An 18,814-nucleotide genomic window follows, 5' to 3' on the forward strand; every position below is an offset into this window, starting at 1 on the left:
TGGCAAGGCTTTTTGTGTGGCTTGTCAGGAACAAATATGAAAGGCAAGCCAGCCTGTCTCACTGTAGGATAGAGAAATAGGAGCCCGCCAGGAAAGGGACAGGGCCAGGGTACAGTGAGGGACTCTAGGAAATGAACCATATTTTAGCAACAGAGGGAATGAGAGATGAGGTCCATATTGCCCCCTCCCCTAAGAGGACCCTTCACATATCCTAGACTACCTCGGTTCACTGTGCATGCAATAGGCCCACTGCCTGGAACGCCCCTCCATTATCTCTCCTTGCAAACTCCAAACTACCAGCTATGAGAACCTGCACAAGTCATTTAACCTCTAATGGGAGTCACTAGAGTAACTACTCACCTGGTTAAATAAGAGGATTAAATATAATATTGTATTTAAGTACTTATCTCATTGCCCAGAGTACACTAAATAATAAAAATAATTAAAACTTATAGAGTGCTTACTATGTGCCAAGCCCCATCCACAGGGCTTTACATTATTCCTTTATTTAATATCAAATCACTAATCATCAGGGAAATGCAAATCAAAACCACAATGTGATATCACCTCACACCTACTAGGATGTCTATTATCAAAAAGAAGTGGAAAAATGGGGGCGCCTTGGTGACTCAGTCCATTAAGCATTGCCTTTGGCTCAGGTCATGGTCCCAGGGTCCTGGGATCGACCCCCCATTAGGCTCCCTCTCTCCCCTGCTCATGCTCTATCTCTCTTTCAAATAAATAAATAAAATCTTAAAAAAAAAGGGGGGGGGATATTCTCAGTAGAGGAAAACCATATGCAAATGGCCTGCGGTGGGACAAATCAGTGTGTATATGAAGGATTAAGAAGGCCTGCGGGCCGGAATGCAGAGATAAGGAGCACTGCAAACCCCGTATTCTGAGAGTAAAGCAGGGACCAGACACACAGGACCTCTTTAGCTATGTTAAGGAGTTTCATCTCCCCTAACCATTCATGAGCATTATTCGGTCTTAGTTTCGAGGGGCTGGTCTTTTACACTTAGCCCATTCCATTTCTGTTAGAAAATTCTTGCTCACATTGGGTTAGAATAATGTTTCCTTCAGCTTCTAGCTGTAGGCTCTGTCCTACAGAGAAAACCTACTGCTTGTACTGTTATCTCTCCAGATCACATTTCCTCTAACCTTCCTGCTGCTAAGTTTAACCCATCCTCAAATGACCAGGGTTCAAGATCATTTTCCATCACTGTTACCATCTTTGGGATACGTTTTAGTGTGACACTGTCCTTCCTCAAATGTGACACTCCCAATCAAACAGTGGAGTTGGGCCAGGTAGATAAAGACATTCACCTCCCTTGTTTAGGACGCTTAGCTTCTATTGATGGAAGTCATCTTTTGAATGCCACCTCGATCTGCGGATTCACAATAAGCTTGCAGACAACTGAGACCTTTAAATCCATTTCTTGTAAGCTCTATTAAACCAGGTGTCTCTCATCCAATATGTATGTAGGCATTTATTTTTAATTTATACTTTATTTCTGAAATGACGGTCAGCCTAGAAATGAAACAAAGTATACATCCACACAGTTCAAATACTGATCCAAGAGAAAGCGGAAACATTACATTTTCAAACTAGTTTTTCTGAGTTTAAGGGCAGGTATGTGTATGTTCCCCCATTCAATTTCATCCTATTGATTTAGGACTCTTGGCTCTCTTTTCCAAATCTCTTTCTTTTCTCTATCTTTTCCAAATCTCTTTCTCTTTTTTGAGACGTAAGCCACTCTCAGCAATGAATCATCTACCTATTTGCTGTTGATCACCTTTCTTACCAGCTCTTCATTCTTGAGGTCAGAAATCTCAGTGCCATCATTTACTAGCTGTGTGACCTTCAACTGGTTAATTAACCTTTCTGACCCCATAGTTCTCAATGGCATAATTGCGCCCGCTTCATAGAGATGTAAGGATTAAATAAAGAAACTTATGGGGTTTTTCCGTGCTTTCTTTCCCCTCTTGCTAGCTAGATGAAAAGGATTCTGAGCCTAAGGGAGGGTGAGGCCCTGAATCTCTCCGTGGAGAAGAGCCACTCACCAGTCAGGAACACCTGCACCTGACTGTCATGGGAGAGAAAATGGAGCTCTTACTGTGCTAAGACAATCATACAGGGTTGCTTGCCTCCACTGTCCATTCTTCCCACGTCGAGGAGGCACTACCTGCTGCTTTGTTAATGCAGAGGCAGAGATAGGGCTGCATTGATCCCGGACCTATTTGTCCCCAGGTCCACTCCTCCCCATGCCCCTGCTCTGTTCTGCATCGCAGCAAAGCCCGTAGGATGTGCTTTCCGGGTACCCCCTCAGCTTGCTTCCTGTGGCTTTCACCAATGGGAGGCCCTGGCAAGAAAGACAGGAAGAGAAATCAGCAAGGGTTAATTTCTCCCACCCACCTCTCTTAGAGCCTGAACCTCCTTCCTGCAGACACACCCACTCAGTTCCACCAGCCTCCTCAGATGACCCAGGCCCTGGGCTCCAGGTGCACCATCTCCCACCTTTGTCCCTCGAGCTGTGAGTTCTAGGGGCTTCCCACTGTTCTGATCTCTGGTTGCCTCACTGTCCCCTGCTTGGCATGTGAGGTCTTCTGTCACCTATGCATCCAACTGTCTCCATGAAAGAGCTTCTGTATTACATATTCAAGTGATTTCTGTTTCCTGGCTAAATCGATACCCAAAAAAAGGAATCATCACTCTTCACATCATGATTGAGACATTTACTAATAATGAGCTTTGATGACTTTCCATTTCATCTCTGATTCAGTAAATGGCACATGCATTTTGGAGTTTTTGGTTGGGAGTATGGGGTGTGTTTTTTGTTTTATTTTAGCCAGACACAAGGAGGCAGATTCTTAAATTCCTCTGTTTTCCCCTGATCCCAATGTAATGTCAGGATCCTGCAAGATCCTCCTAGGTTGTCTTGCTCCTTCTACTCTTGGCCCCTCAGTAATCTGATTTCTACAAGCAGCCAGAGTGAGCCTTTTAAAAATGTAGAAGTCTGATCATGTCACTCTTCTACTTAAACCTGCTAATGGCTTCCCATTGCACTTGGAATACAATCCAAACAGCTCATGGCGTGCCTGGGTGGCTCAGTCGGTTAAGCATCAGACTCTTGATTTTGGCTCATGATCTCAGAGTGGTGAGATCTAGCCCCACATTGGGCTCTGCACTGAGCATGGAGCCTTCTTGGGATTCTCTCTCCCTCCCCCTCTGCCTCTCCCCCACTCACATGAATGCTTTCTCTAGCTCTCAAAAAAATGAAATAAAACAAAAATAAAATAAAATAAAGCCATTTAAAATCCAAATGGCTCACCATGGTCGTCATGGCCCTACGGCATTTGTAGCTGCCCCCCATCCAGATCTCCTGCCTCTGCTGCTCCCTGGCCCATTCTGCTTCCAGCACATTGCTTCCTCCTGGTCTCAGTCCATTTGTGCTCCTCTGCTCCCCTGTCCTCCAGAAGTTACCATAGTCTTCTCCCTTGTTGTTCAAATCCAACTTAAATTACCTCCCTACCCCTCGGTCATTTTCTGTCTCTTCAACCTGGTTTTTTCCCCTCATAGAAGTGCTAATTAACAAAAAATAGCTGGTTCATTTATCTGATTGCTTACGTGAGAGCACAACCACAATGATCCTATTACCCTGCTGTATCCCCAGCATTCAGAAAATTCAAGACACATAGATATTTATTGAGTAAATGACCAAATCTCCGTTTCTCAGATGAGGGGACTAAAGCCCACGAATGTTGATTGACATTTATAGGACCTCCGAACCCAAGATCTGATGTTATATCTTCTTGGCCCCTCTGCCATGCCTGTCCAAACACACCCACCTTCCATCCTAGAATTTCTAATGCTATATGGCCAACACTTTACCCAGTTTGGTCAAAAGATCACCCCATGCTTAGACTCTTCTGTGGCACATTTATTTAATAACACAGTTCGTCTTAGCATGCCACATCTCAGTGAACTTCAGCTTTGTGAAAACCAAATAAACAACCACTAGTAATTCCACATTGAATTTCATTATGAATATATTCATTGTTGAAACATAATTTTTCCCAGTTACAGATCCCCATATAAATGAATATATGTCCGCACGTATACATGAATGTTTAAATAACACCTCCTTCTCCTACTGTCTTTCACTTGCCCTTGGCAATTGGCTCCTGCACTTTTACCTGGCTGAAAGATCCACCATGGTGCTCTGTTCTTTCAAAGATATTTCCCTCAAGGCCTTGGAGGTTTTTGTTATAATCTGACATTAAAAATAAAAAACGGAATCGTTCAGCCGGCTCAGGGATCTTACCCAACTCAGCTGAGCTTCAAGCTCACACCAAGAATCTAAAAGTTCTGAAAGAACTGGGGGCGCCTGGGTGGCACAGCGGTTAAGCGTCTGCCTTCAGCTCAGGGCGTGATCCCGGCGTTATGGGATCGAGCCCCACATCAGGCTCCTCTGCTATGAGCCTGCTTCTTCCTCTCCCACTCCCCCTGCTTGTGTTCCCTCTCTCGCTGGCTGTCTCTATCTCTGTCTAATAAATAAATAAAATCTTTAAAAAAAAAAATTAAAAGTTCTGAAAGAACTGAAAGCCTATTCTTTAGGTACTGAAGCCAATGGAAAGAGGTGTACCGTACCCATGCCGGCAGCCACACTAAGAGAGAGCAGTGCCCTCACATTTCATCTGCCAAAGGCGAAGACAAAGGGCTGGGTGTGGACTTGAAGATCAGGTCCTGCTTTGGGGACTGAATTCTGAAGCCATTCTTCAGGGCAGCTAGGAGAAAATGTCTCAGGTAATCATATTTTCCCAGACTGAAAATTAGGACACACAAGTGTATGAAAGAAATTCCTTTTTTTTGTTGTTGTTTTTGTTTGTTTGGATGCGTGCAAATACAGGTGTGTGTGTGTGTGTGTGTGTGTACTGATTCTGTGTATATGAAGAAATCAGTCAAATTTAGAATAAACTTTAAATGCTGGATTTTTTTTTAGGATCCTGGGATAGATTGGTTTCAGTTATCAAACTGGAAAGATTTTAAAACACAATTATCTCAAAAAGTGCTATAGTAATAGACACTATTGTGTCTACCTTTAATTCAGTTTCTAAAAAAGACAAAATACTTCACATTTCTCGCAAAAAAAAACTTGCAATTAATTGTTCAACTTGTCTATAAACTAGACCGGAAAATTCTTTGGCCAAAATGCAGGATTCTTTCAATTTTATACATCTAATTTTACCCTCTTTATAACCGCACTAGTCAGCATAGGCTCGGCTTTTGCTGCCACAACAAATAAGCCCCAAATCACAGCCTCTTAACTTGACAAAGTGTACTTCTTGCTTAAGCTATATATCCATCAGAGATACGGCTCTGCTCCAAAAAGTTACTCAGCGACACAAGCCACCAAAGGCTTCATGATCTTACATGGTACATCTAGAACACAAATCTACTCTCTGGATCACCCAAGCAGGAGAAGAGAAGCTGGAGAATTATGTATAGGTCGTTCAATGCCTGAGTCCAGAACATATACGTGTACCTTCTGCTCACATTTCTTTGGCCTGAATTAGTCAGGTGGCCTCACCTAACTGCATGGAGGCCTGGGGAATGGAAAGGAACAAATGCAATTTTGGGTGACCACTACTAGCTCTGCCACATAAACCCTCCAGCCCTCAAGAAGAATTACCAAGGGCCCCTCTGAATCAGACAGACCTAGTTCCCAGGTCCTCTACTTAATTACTTGCATGACTAGTGCCAATTTCTTTAACTTCTCTAAACCATGGTTTCTGCATGTATAAAATGGCAATACTGGGGCGCCTGGGTAGCGCAGTTGTTAAGCGTCTGCCTTCGGCTCAGGGCGTGATCCCGGCATTCCGGGATCGAGTCCCACATTAGGCTCCTCGGCTAGGAGCCTGCTTCTTCCTCTCCCACTCCCCCTGCTTGTGTTCCCTCTCTCGCTGGCTGTCTCTCTGTCACATAAATAAATAAAAAATCTTAAAAAAAAAAAAATGGCAATACTACTACTACTAATAATAATAGTAGTAGTAGTAATAACAATAATAATACATATGTTATCAGGTTTTTGTTAGAACTAAGTGAGCAGATTCATGGAAAGTACTCAGAACAGTGTCTAATACACAGTAAATCCTCAATATATAGTATTTCTATTATCGAGGAGGATAAGAAGAAGGACATCCAATTCCATAATTCTTAGGGTGCCTTAAAGAATCTGTTGCCCCAGGTCTTTCTCATCTCCATATCCACAGGGCAGGATAGTGTCTGGCCTATAAGGGATGGTCAGAAATTTTAAACAAATGTTGACTTAGCTGCTATCTCAATACTTCTTGATCCTTCACCCCCGTGAGCCATAGCTCTCACTACTGCTGTCTCTTCAACCCGAACACCCTACTCAGGTCCACTGCCTTTTCAATTCTATTCATCCTTTAAGCCCACCACCACCACAAAGCTTTGTCATGCCGTACTGGTCCACAGGCATCCATTTCCCCTTCCTCGCAGTTTCTACTTCTCTTCTGTGGTCATTTCACATTCAACACTTAGATCTTCCGGTTAACGAGACTGTTAATCTCTTCGAGTAGGGACTGTCTATTTTGTACTCCCTGTAATAATTCATAACAACAACAATGATAAAATGCTATTATTTTGAGCATCTACCAGCCAGTTTCTGTACAACAGCATTTCTCAAACTTCAGCATACCTCAAGGTCACCTGGAGTGAAACACAGATCACTTTTGTTAAACCACAGATCGCAGGGCTCTGACTCCGTAGATTTTCCACAGAGCCCGAGAATTTGCTTTGCTAACAGGTTCCCAGGTGACGCATTGCTGGTGGCCCAGGAGCCACACTTTGAGAGCTCCTGTTACACAAGGTGTTTTATAAATGTCATTGTGTTTACTCCTCGTCACCATCTTTTGAGGTCGACAGAGCTTCCTCGCGCATCTAGCCAATGACATCAAGGCTCCCGGAGCTGAAAACACTTGCCCAAGTCTACCCTCCCGGTAAGCGGCAGATGCGAGACTGTGACTCAGCAGTGGCTAAGCCTCTGCTCTTCATCACCAGCGTGATGCTGGATATTGATTCTGTCAAGATATACAACAGTTCATTACTTACTGCAAGAAAGATCCACTTTCCCTTCACATTAAAATTTTCATCAAATTTGAAAACCCAGAGCCCAGGAACATTAAGGTATTTTTTGCTCATGAAGAAGTTTGGTCCAGCTCAAAATAAAGACGAATCCTTCCTGGTAACTGCAGCCCTAAATCAGAAGCATAATAATAGCAACAGATACAAGAACAACAAAATGAGAGCCGCAGACACCACCCAGGGCGGCTGACAGAAGAACCCTTTCTTCTCTGAGGCCCAGGCTGTCTTTCCCCTGGGACCTCTACCCTTCCTCAGTGTTTGCCTTTATGCACCGGCTGACATTTTGACTATTTCCTAAGGCATTTGGTGAGAAATAAAAATAAAAATAAATTGAAAGAGTAGAGCACTTTCTCAGAGTAGCAGCCCGGTGGTCTTAGCGCCCAGAAAGTCCAGGGAAACCAAGCCGCTGAAGTCTATTTTTGTGACTACACTGCCCTCTAGGGGCCACTGGTTTCCAGACAGAGGGACAGTTCCTTTGCCTCTTGGCCAGGATAAATGTTGTTGAGATCCAAAGATGGGGTGATCCCAAGGGTCTTGATGGCATGCCTTGTGATATTTGGAGAGATTTTTACTTTGGAAATCAAAGAAAATTTGGAGACTGGCAATGATCTACGTGACCTTCCTCTTCTGCCATGATTCTCTTGCCACACAAAGCCCATCGTCCTAGAGGATGTCTATCCTTGTTCTAGTCTAATTGTCCACCATGCCTAGAATTGTGCACTCAAGTGTAGAATAGGCAAAAGCAAATATAAATGCATGGAACATGTGAAAAAAATGATAATGATGGTAAAAGAGACTCAAAATCATGGGACATAGTTAAAAGAATAATACTTGGCAAGAGAAGATTGAGGACACTATGAAGCCTTTGCAAATGTCTCAGGTGTTGGCAGCATTTCCAAAATGGTGTCCTGCACGATGAAACGTTAAGGGGAGTTCCCTGCAGGAAAGCTCCAATGGCAAATACATTTAAGGAATTTGGGTGAGCAAAGTCCGACAGATTTCTTGAATGCAGGACTTCTCAGGGCCTTTCATATTACCATAGGCCATGTGAATCTCCAAGGGGGTCATAGGTACAGTGTGTTTGCCAGGCTTATTTAGCGAGAAATTCTTTTCCCCTAGAAATATCTTTTACCTGTTTCACAGGATATGTTTTCCTGGAACACATATTAGGATTCACAATATTTACAAGACACTAGTTTTCCAATGTCCAAACTTGTTTAGACATGAGAATTATTGTGCTAGATGGCTATTCTGCAAAGCCCTGGGAAGCAATAAAAATAAAATAAGTTGCTATAGCACTTTACAGTTTACAAAGCTTATACCTTCTCTCATTTGATCCTTACAGCAATCCTGTGATGGACACCAACGAGCAACCCTGTTATTTAAAAGTAACAGATCGGAACCTCGAATTAACGGTCACCTCACTCCCAGTTTACTGGGTATTTTCTGAACTGAAGGAAAGATGAAGCTACTTAATTCTCCATCCCTGCAAGTATTTGAGCACTGTGGGAAGTCTACTTAACAGCCATACTGCTAGCTTTTATTAAGTTATTAACATCCTGTGCTAAGCTCATCTCATTAATTCTCACGAAAATCCTGGGAGGTGTAAACTATCATTACACTCATTTTCCAGATGAGGAAATGGAGGCTTACAAAGGTTAAGGGACCCACCCTGAGTCCTACAGTCAGATTTACATTAATCCAGAGCTCCTGTCTAGCCAGCTGAACTGTTTCAGGGAAGCTCTAAGTATAAAAAGGGGATTGGTGACATCCAATGTTGTGATGCTCTCTGAAAGTCCTCTATTATGACAGGTTTTCACTGCCCATGTTCCTTTCCATTCCCTTCCCTCCACCCCCTCCTCCAGGCTTAAAAGCAGGCTCAGCAGTGCCAGGAAACACCTGCTAGGAAGAAGCAAAGCCAGTGTGTCTAATTATCTACCCCACAACGGTTTGCAAAGTGTGTGGTTTCTCCTCTCTCTCTCTCTTTTTAGTAATTTATGGTGAACAAGTGAAAGTTACTTTGGGGGACTAGACACAGAAGGAAGCACCTGCTTCTCCCAGCGAAATGATGACAGTGGCAAAACCCTTACTATTCACAGGGTTTATTAAAAGAGATACTCTGTCAACACCTTCTAATGATAATCAGAGGTATTAATTAGCTTTATAGTTTTATTGCTACCTGTGCTTCTCCCTTCTCCCTCTGCTTTGTAAAAACTGAAAGTGGAGACCAAGAAACTTCCAAACATTTTAACAGCAAAAGTTCAGGGGCTAGACAGGAGGAAGTGATTATAAATCACACCCAATTCAGAATCTGTGCTACGAAACAGAACAAATTCTCATGACGCATTACCTCGAATCAGTAACCATTCAAGATCATTGGAACAAGGTCTTTACCCCTTATCTTTCTTTCATAGGAATGTCCATGTGCTCTTGCAAATGAGTTAGAGCCACAAACTCAGAAACACCACAACCAGCTATGAATTTTTTTTTTAATTGAATCCCTATATTAGCTTGCTTGGGCTGTCTTAACAAAATACCACAGACTGGGTGGCTTAAGCAACAGAAGCTTATTTCCTCACAGTTCTGGAGCCTAGAAGTCTGAGATCAAGGTGCCAACAGCGGGGCTGGTTTCTTCCGAGGTTTCTCATTCCTCATTTTTAAGGTGGCTGCCTTCTTGTCTTTGTCCTCACCCGGTCTCCCGCTGTGTCCGTCTGTTGTCCTCATCTCCTCATGCAAACACCAGTCATCCTGGACAGGGCCCACCCACATGACTTCCTTTTACCTTTATCCTCTCTTACAGGCCCTATGTCCAAAGACAGTCACATTCTGAGGTACTAAGGATTAGGATTTCAGCATATGCACTTGGAGGGGACACAACTCAGCCCATAACAATCCCCAAAATTGACTCATCATCTACCATGTATGTGGGACTGGAGATTCGATGCAGAAGAGAAGATGCAAAGATCCCGCCCTCTTGGCGCCTACAGTTTGGTGCAGACTCCAAAACTAATGCCTAATACCGAACAGGCAGCTGGTTATCACCGCCATGCCATCAGTCACAGCCACAGTGATGAGGGAGCAAAAGGCAAGCTGAGGGCAAAGCACAAGCTGACACCCCGCAACCCACCCGCCAGGTGAGATCTATGGGACATTCCTCAGGCACTCCAGGCTGCCCTAGAACAAAGGAAAGGGAAAAACAAATGGTTCACTGAGAGAGCTCACCATCCTGTGGGACCTGAGTCTCCAACAGTCTGCAACTGTCTTAATGATTTACAAGAAAAAAGCAATCTCCAAAAACTTATAGACTCAATTTCCTGGAGCCCTAACATCACCCTTCCCTCCATAGGATAGAAAAATCTTACATAATCAGTCACCCCTCACAACCCCAGTGCAGCTCTTCCTGTCCCCGTGCTTTCATAAAACCACCTTTTTGCACCCAAGCTGTCTCAAGAATTCTTCCTTGGCCCGTGGCTCCAAACTCCACCTCTCCAAACCACATCCGTAGCTGAAGTCACGCTCACAGTCTTTTGTTAACAGCGTTCTGCTAGTGGTTTCTCAGCTTTTCTCCCACCGTGCGGGTGGCCCAACCAAGATGGCGCCTCTGAAAGCTCCCCACAACTGCAAGGATTTGTTCCCTCTTCTGTCTCTTCCAGTCAGCAGATGTACCTGCACCCTGACCCAGGAGTCCTGCCCTGCCAGCATTTTTGTATGGGCGGCTTAGTGAGACCTTGGAGCCTAGGAAGACTCTTAAAATAACAATAAATCGAGAGTCACTGCTCCAGCGTTCAAATCCCATGTTTGTTACTAATTTCCTGATGTTGTGTGAGTCACCTCACCTCAGGCGTCAATGTCCTTGTGTGTAAGTGAGAGGTCGAGAGCACAGCGTGGCTTCACACTGCACTCTGGGGCAGCGAGCAGGTTGTCTGCAGGCAGCAGCTCCAGACGACTGCACAGGGCAGCCCCGCCCTGCAGGACCCCCAGGGGTTCCTGGGAAACAACTTCAGGCCAGTGGAGGAGGGGAAACCCATCAGGGGCCTCATCTCTTGCTCTTCTGCATAAAATGCTGTGAGGCAACTAATGAATCATCGAACTTTACATCGGAAACCAGGGATGTACTGTATGGTGACTAACATAATATAATAAAAAATCATTAAAAAAGAAAAATAAATAAATAAAATAAAATGCTGTGAGGCTTCTACAGCTGAAAAGTTTCGAAAGCCGCTCCTGATTCAAAAGCTCATTCCAACGTTAATACCCCAGTTAAGGACTCTGTGTCCCGAAGCCAGAGGTTGGAGGGTGACGCCATTCCCAGCAGCCACTCCAAGTGCAGGGTCAGAGACTGCATTCCACTCTCTGGACTTGACTCTCTCAGGGATGGGTGACCTGACTGTATTTGGGGAGTCAGACAGCATGTCACATTGCAGGGATTTAAGGGGTGAGGGGAGGGAATATCACGCTCCTGTCTAGGAAAATCGCATGTCATTTGTTCACTTTTCAACAGTGATAGGATTCCCCCCTCATTAAGCCTTCTAAATGTATTCCTCTTCCTCACAGCACAGAGCTGCAGACACTGGGTGCTGTCACAGGCTGCCTGAACGGAGGAAGCCCCCATTGCTGTTTATTTTTAGCTTCCTTGCTTAGGTTCTTATTTCAGACTCAGCTGCATGTTTTCTCTTCTTCGTGGTCTCAAATTGGCGAGAAGATCCAGATCTTGGGGCGCAAGCGTGTAAGCCTGCTGGTCTTCTGAGGGAGACCTTTGCAGTTGGTAGGTGGCAACCCCTACATGTGTCTCAGTAAATACATTGAGGCACCGATGGTTTACTCTGTACAAGTCTCCGTTCTAGAACACTAGAGGTTTCAAGAATGAATCTGATCCAGATCCTGTCTTGACAGACTTCAGAGCAATGATGGGGGTAGGGGGGAAGTAATGAGGGAATGCAGGGCCTCAGTGCCACAGAGTTGGAAACTGACCCTCTGTAGCCTACAGGAATGTGGCTAGTGAGAGACAGTCTGCCTGGCGGACAAGCAGTGAGGGACCTCAAAACGACAGCCAAGGCCCACTACTCCAGGAAGAAGGGTTCTCTGGGTCCCCACACCCAGAATGCCTGCAGCTCTCACTCCACCCAGTAGCACAATGAAGAAATCATCTCAGAACATTCTTTGCAGACACTCAAAAAAAGGATCCCCCACCTCTGCAAGATTCTCCCTAATACCAGGGGGGCAGCCATTCCCATTTTTGACAGAATTATGGTTTAGGTGACTGTGTAGACAAGAGTTTAACACAGCAGGTCTACAGCTGCTATTCTTAGAAAGATCTGCTTGCAAAGGTAGCACTCAGCTGGCCCCGGGAACCTGGGCTTCAGGAGGGCACCACCGTTCGCTAACTGAGGAGAGCGGCTCACCGTGCCTGCATGGGCTGTACAAACAATGTAGTTTATGCTGGGAGCCTGGAATTTTGTCCCAGGCCATACGTGACCAGCTCCCAATAGAAACCCTGGGCACGGAGTCTCTCCTGATCTTCCCTGGTAGACAGCATCCACACATAGGTCGCAAGTCAGTGCTTGAGGAAGTGAGCATGTCCTGTGAGACTACACGGGGAGAGGACTCCGAGAAGCTCATGCCTGGTTTCCTCTGGACTACACTCTATTTGCCTTTTTCATTTGATGATTTTGCTTTGCATTCTTTCNCTATAATAAATCCTAGCTGTAAATATGATTTCATGCTGAGTCTTGAGAGTCCTAGAGAATCAACAAATCTTAGGGACCCGCAACACAGTGACCCTATCCCAAATCCCCAAATTCACGGACTGCTCTGAACCTCTGTGCTGCAATATTGTGTGGACATGTACCTCTCCTACACCCCCACCATCACCAAACACACCTACATTGTCTCTGGAGACATAGTCAGGATCTGTCTTGTTCCCTGCATTGCATACCGTCCCTTGGCTGGCATCACCAGAAGGCTCAAGACACCCCCAAGATCCAAAGCCAGTTCTTGCCCTGACCAGTGGAACTTTTAAATCTCTAGTTCAACCAGTCACGAGATTCAGCATGAAGTTTTTCTTGCCACTAATTGTGCTCTCACTTTATACACCAGTCTCATTCCAAAGACCAAGGCTCTCGCCTGTCACCTTAGTTTGATCGCTCAACCTCTGTCTTGATACCATTCCCAGCCCCTCTCAGGGCCTGCTTAAATTGTTTCACTGACCAGTACCACCGTTCACTCTCACTGTGACCCTGACATCTCTACAGGCCACAGACATTCCAAGGGATTTAGAAGCAAACAACAAAAATAACAAAACTAATAGAAATACAACAAAACAAACTAAGGAGTGAGAAGCACACACAGCTATATCCACACAGGCCTTAAATTATTGATTGGGTTAGTTATTACTCACACATACTAGCTTGATTACTTGCAATGTTGTTGCCAGCTTTTGCAGAGCAGGAAGTAGATTTGCAATCAAAGCACCCTGTTCTACAATACTACTGTTTCTAGAACGAGTGCTCAGAGGTTAGCATGCACTCACCCAGCCATATAGAATGGTTGGGACTTGAGATGCAATGAAGATCATAGACTTTGGTCCTCTATACTTCCTTTACTCTCCATGACATCAGAATTGTTAATCATCCATGAACATAAAAACTGCTTATTTATCTAGGATCTAACCAAGAAATGGTGAAAATTCTATTTCCTTTATGCACTGTGGTAAGTGTGGTAGAGAATAAGGGGGTAGACGGGTTAGCAAAGATAGAAAGATAGGTACACAGGTTACAATGTTGGCAAAATGGTGACAAGAACCAAGCATGTGTGTGGACTGAAGGGTCTTGAGAAGGACAACAATGGCTTCCTTCAAATAGTCAGAAGACAGAGATCATTTATTTTCCCTTGTAGATCATCTCTATCTGGACTTCTCCTTCCTTACTTTGATTCTTGGGCATTAGTAATCAAGCTAGATTTTTTTTCCTCTTTGTAAGTAATGTTCTAATTTAGATATTCTGTTACCAGGTAGTGGTAATCTACCAGAGACAGACATCAAAGCTCGAGTCTTATTTGGAACATGGTCTACAATGATAACTCTTTGTTTAGTCCACATTTGTTGACAATGAAATTAAATATATGTACATGCATTCAAATAGGTATATATATTCAAAAATGCCTTCACTGCATATTCAATGTATGCTTAAATATATATTCAAATATAATATTCAAATATATATTTCATACATATTATCAAATCTTGATGAAACACATTAAATCACTATTTCTAAAGCAATCCCGAAGTTAGTAGACTCTAAGTTCGTAACTTTCCTTTATGAGCTTACTCTTTCTTTGGCTACAACATTGCTTTTAACTCTCCCTGATCCACAGCCCAGAGTCGGACCCTATGCATCACTGAGGGATTAAAGAACTCCAGAGCTCCTTCTCTTTGCTGCTGGCTAGCACTACCAAGTCCCATTGACAGGTGAACTCTTCACCTTCCTAAGCAGTTTGAGTTAATCAAAGGAAAATCTTTACTTTGTAGTTCTACCACACATCTGAACAGCAGCTAGAAAGGTTCTTCCCACTCCCTCCAGTCTCTCCTAGAATGTACTCTGCCTAGTTTTTCCCTTTGGAGCAGAGAGATAAACAAAACACCTCCCTCTTTGGACAAGGCTTTCTTTATCCCTATCAGAGAGCGGTATTTTCCCATCTTGTTTGCCCTCGAGTTCACTCTAATTTCAATCTCCACACCTTCCCTGCTCCTTTCTTCAAACACTGATTAAATCTGAACACCGAGGTGACATACTAGCTCAGGACTTTTGGTTTTACTTGAAACCCATTTTAAATGTAAAATGTCTCAATTGGTGGCAAAGAATTCCTTTTAAAAGAACTGAATATTTTAACACAAATATTTTTATGAATAAGACTGGAGTTGAACCTGAACTTTGAATTACACAGAGCTAGACCTGAATATAGATAATCCTTCCTAGCTCTGTGACCTTGACGATGACGTGAAATTCACCTCTCTCAGCCTTCATTTCATTATTTATAAAATAGGAAGGATACTATTGACCTTAAAGTGTTATGGGAACTAAATTAGGATGGCATGCAGCAAGTGTCTAGTGCGTGACTGGTAAGCACAGAAAAACCAGCAGCTGCAATGTCAGAGTCCTACACTGTATCTAATGCATCAGAATTTGGGGAAAAAGCAAGTGGCTTTGAGTAAGAACATCTGGGTTCCAGTTCTGCCCAATCCAACCGCAGGTCTTCAAATAAAGTTAGAGTGATCACACGTGTCCATTTGCTAGGGCCAACCTGGCTGGATGCCTGTCGTCTGAGAGTAATTATTAATAGCACCATCTTTCACTCTCCAAAGTCCAGTTTGAGAGAATAAACTATACAAGAACTCTAGTTAAATAAAATTAATTTGTTAATTAGGCAATTAGTTATGGCTTTGTGCTTCATTTTCCCTGTAAAACTGGGAAAATACCTGTCCAATATATCTCCATTGATTTATGAGGAAGAGACTAAAGTGTTAGTTTTATCATAAGGGCCAGCAAAGAATATTTATATTTTATGACAATGAATGAGGATTTGTACTTCACACTAAAAAATATAAGATCCTGGGGAGCCTGAGTGGCTCAGTTCATTAAGCGTCTGCCTTCAGCTCAGGTCATGATCCCAGGGTCCTGGGATCGAGTTCCGTGTCGGGCTCCTTGCTCAGCAGGGAGTCTGCTTCTCCCTCTGCCTACTGCTCCCCCTGCTTGTGCTCTCGCTCACTCTCTCTCTTCTCTCCCTCTCACAAATAAATAAAATCTTTAAATATATATATATATATATATATATATATATATAAGATCCTTTATTTATAAAGTTTTCCTCCTCCTGGCCACATTTTGTGATGAGCAGAGCTGAAAGCCAAAATCAGCAAAACTCTGTAGTCCTTCTCCCGAAAGCAAACTATGAAGAACGGCAGTGTTTTCACACCCGGTTAGCTCACAGCACACTCACCATTACCTCCTGTCTGTGTCCAAGGTAGACATTACTAATCAATCACAAGGATTTTACTGCACAGCCCAAAGCTGAAAGCAGACTCCTCTGGGCACTTTAAACAACCACTAAAACGAGCTAGAGTTGATACACAGAACAAATATTTCCCCTTCTGATTTAGCTTAACTCTTCATTTTATGGTCAAGGACACAGGGACACTGAGAAAGAAACGAATCTGAATGAGTTGTACCCAGGCTGGTTATTTCCATTATACATGCTGACAGATGACTGGCCTTAAAAAACACGTTTTGTGGATCAAATCAAAGCAGACAAAATTACATTTGGAGCAAATGTTCTACTAAGAGTTTGGTAAATATATCCACAAAAATTATGGATGTAAAATAAGAGTCTCCCTTTCTCATTTATTCATCAGCATCTAAACCGAGGTATTTACAGTGGCTTGCATGGTTCTATATAATCGTCTCTGATTACACTTCCTCCTGCTCCCTACACTAGCCACACTGGCCTCCTTAGGAACTTCCTCACACATACCCAGCAAGCTCCCACCTCAGGGGGTTGGTACTGGCTGTTCCCTCCGCCCAAAATGCTCTTCCCCAGATACCTGCATGCCTTGCTCCCTTGCCTCCTGCCATCATTGCCCAAATGGCTCCTTGTTTCTGAGATTCCTCCTCACTAACTTATGTAAAATGCCAACGCACTCCCATTCCATTGCCCCTCCACGCCCCCACCTCAGTCAGCCACGTGCATTTCGAAAGCTCTGATCACCTTCTAACATGCTGCATCATTGAATTATTTACTATGTTTACTATATGTTTCCTCTAAACAGCACGCAAACTCCAGGAAGGTGCCTGTGTGCATGTGTGTGTGAGTGTGTTTGTACTTCACTGTGTTCTCAACATCTAGACTAGACCTGGGCATACTGCTGGCGCTCAATTCATGTTCAATTTCATAGTTACAAGGAAGCAAGATGTAGCCATAGAGATGTAGAAGGTCCATATATTTGTGATAGTTCAGTTACACAAATCATCAAATAATTTTCTAAGGTATTTGTCTGAGGAATGCCAGGAATCCCACAGGCCTGGCTCAAAGTCAGCCACCCTCCCTGCCCCCATCAGCAGAAAAGCAGTCTGAACACACTCACCTAGGTAATTAGAAATGAGTAGAAAGGTGTGTACATGTCTTTGTGATCGCACAAAGTCAAGGGTGAGTCTGCCTGACAGGCAGACCATACATGCCCTGTAATTTGTAAATCTAAGATAGACAAGAAGCTGACCGGCTGGCTGTTTTGTCTGAGAGTATTTGTTTCTAGAATGAGGTTGTGACTACACTGGGTTTTTAAAGGTGCATCACAGTCACTGTGGAAAATAAGATGTCATCCTTGGCTGTCTTTGATTCCTCTGAATGCCGCAAGGACCAAATTGCCAGTACCCATACAACCTAGCACTTGACTTTAATCTTTTCTTAAAGATCTCAACTTATTTTTTATGTGTAAATCTTCACTGCCTAACTAAATTGTAAGAAACTTAAGGGCAGAAACTGCATCTGTTCTTTGCTTTGTGCCCTCCCAGTGGGTCCTGGGCACACATCGGATGCTACCAAATCATCAGCACTGTTCACTGAAGGTTTGTTTCCTCCTCATTCATGTTCCAAAGAATCACAAATATCTCTGAAGGACCTTCTTTCTCAGCAAATGTGAATAAAGAAGCTGCACGATAAAGGACTCAGAAAGAAAAAGGTAGGATCCCATCCTTGGGAAGATCATGGCGAAGCTAGAAATACAGATGTGGGATATAAATGATAAATGTTCTCCAGCACAACAGTGAAATGCTCCAGAGGAAGCGAAAACAAAGAGTAGCCGGGGGTTTCAGGGAAGGTTTAGGGAAGTGAGAGGAAGCGACAGTGGGTGACAGAATGAAGATGAAACCAGGTAACATCGTTACTGTTTCTGGACTATTTCTTGATGCTCACTTCTAATCCAACATGTCTGTTTGTTTAATTCTAACTGGATCACGGAGGGGAAAGGAAGAGATCTAATTCCACCACAGAAAGAAACTTTCTGCAGTGGCTGACTGTCTTCCTCAGAAAAATGGGAATTTTCTGGGTACCAAAGTACTTCCAGGATTGCTCAGAAGCCATAACAGAGAAGAACTGATGGTTTCAAATGAAAATGAAAATAAGAAGACACCCAAGCCCTCCTCCTTTTTTCCCTAAGTCTATTGTGCCCACATATTCATTTATTAAATTAACAAATAATTATTAAGTACCTACTATGTGCCAGCAGGAGAAATAGCAGTAAGCAAGACCAACAGGATCCTTGACCTCAGAGAGCTTCATTTGCTCCCTAGTATGACTGAGAATATGCCAAGAATTTACTCTCCAGTAAAGAAACTTGAATTATTAAGAGATAGGAATGCGTTGCCTGGAAAATCCCATCCAGTGGGGTGGGTGTACGTGAATCTCACCTTCCATCACCTTTGGGTCCCCAAATGCCATAAATGCAAAGTTCCATGCTCCCATGATAAAAGGACATTCTACCTCATGCCCAGTACAAAGCTCCCTTGCTAAAATCAAAATCAGGCCTGGGGTGCCTGGATGGCTCAGTTAGTTAAGCGGCTGCCTGTGCCTCAGATCATGATCCCAGAGTCCTGGGAT

The sequence above is a fragment of the Ursus maritimus genome, unplaced genomic scaffold (genome assembly GCF_017311325.1).
Source record: "Ursus maritimus isolate PB19 unplaced genomic scaffold, ASM1731132v1 scaffold_14, whole genome shotgun sequence".
In the NCBI taxonomy this organism is placed as follows: Eukaryota; Metazoa; Chordata; class Mammalia; order Carnivora; family Ursidae; genus Ursus; species Ursus maritimus.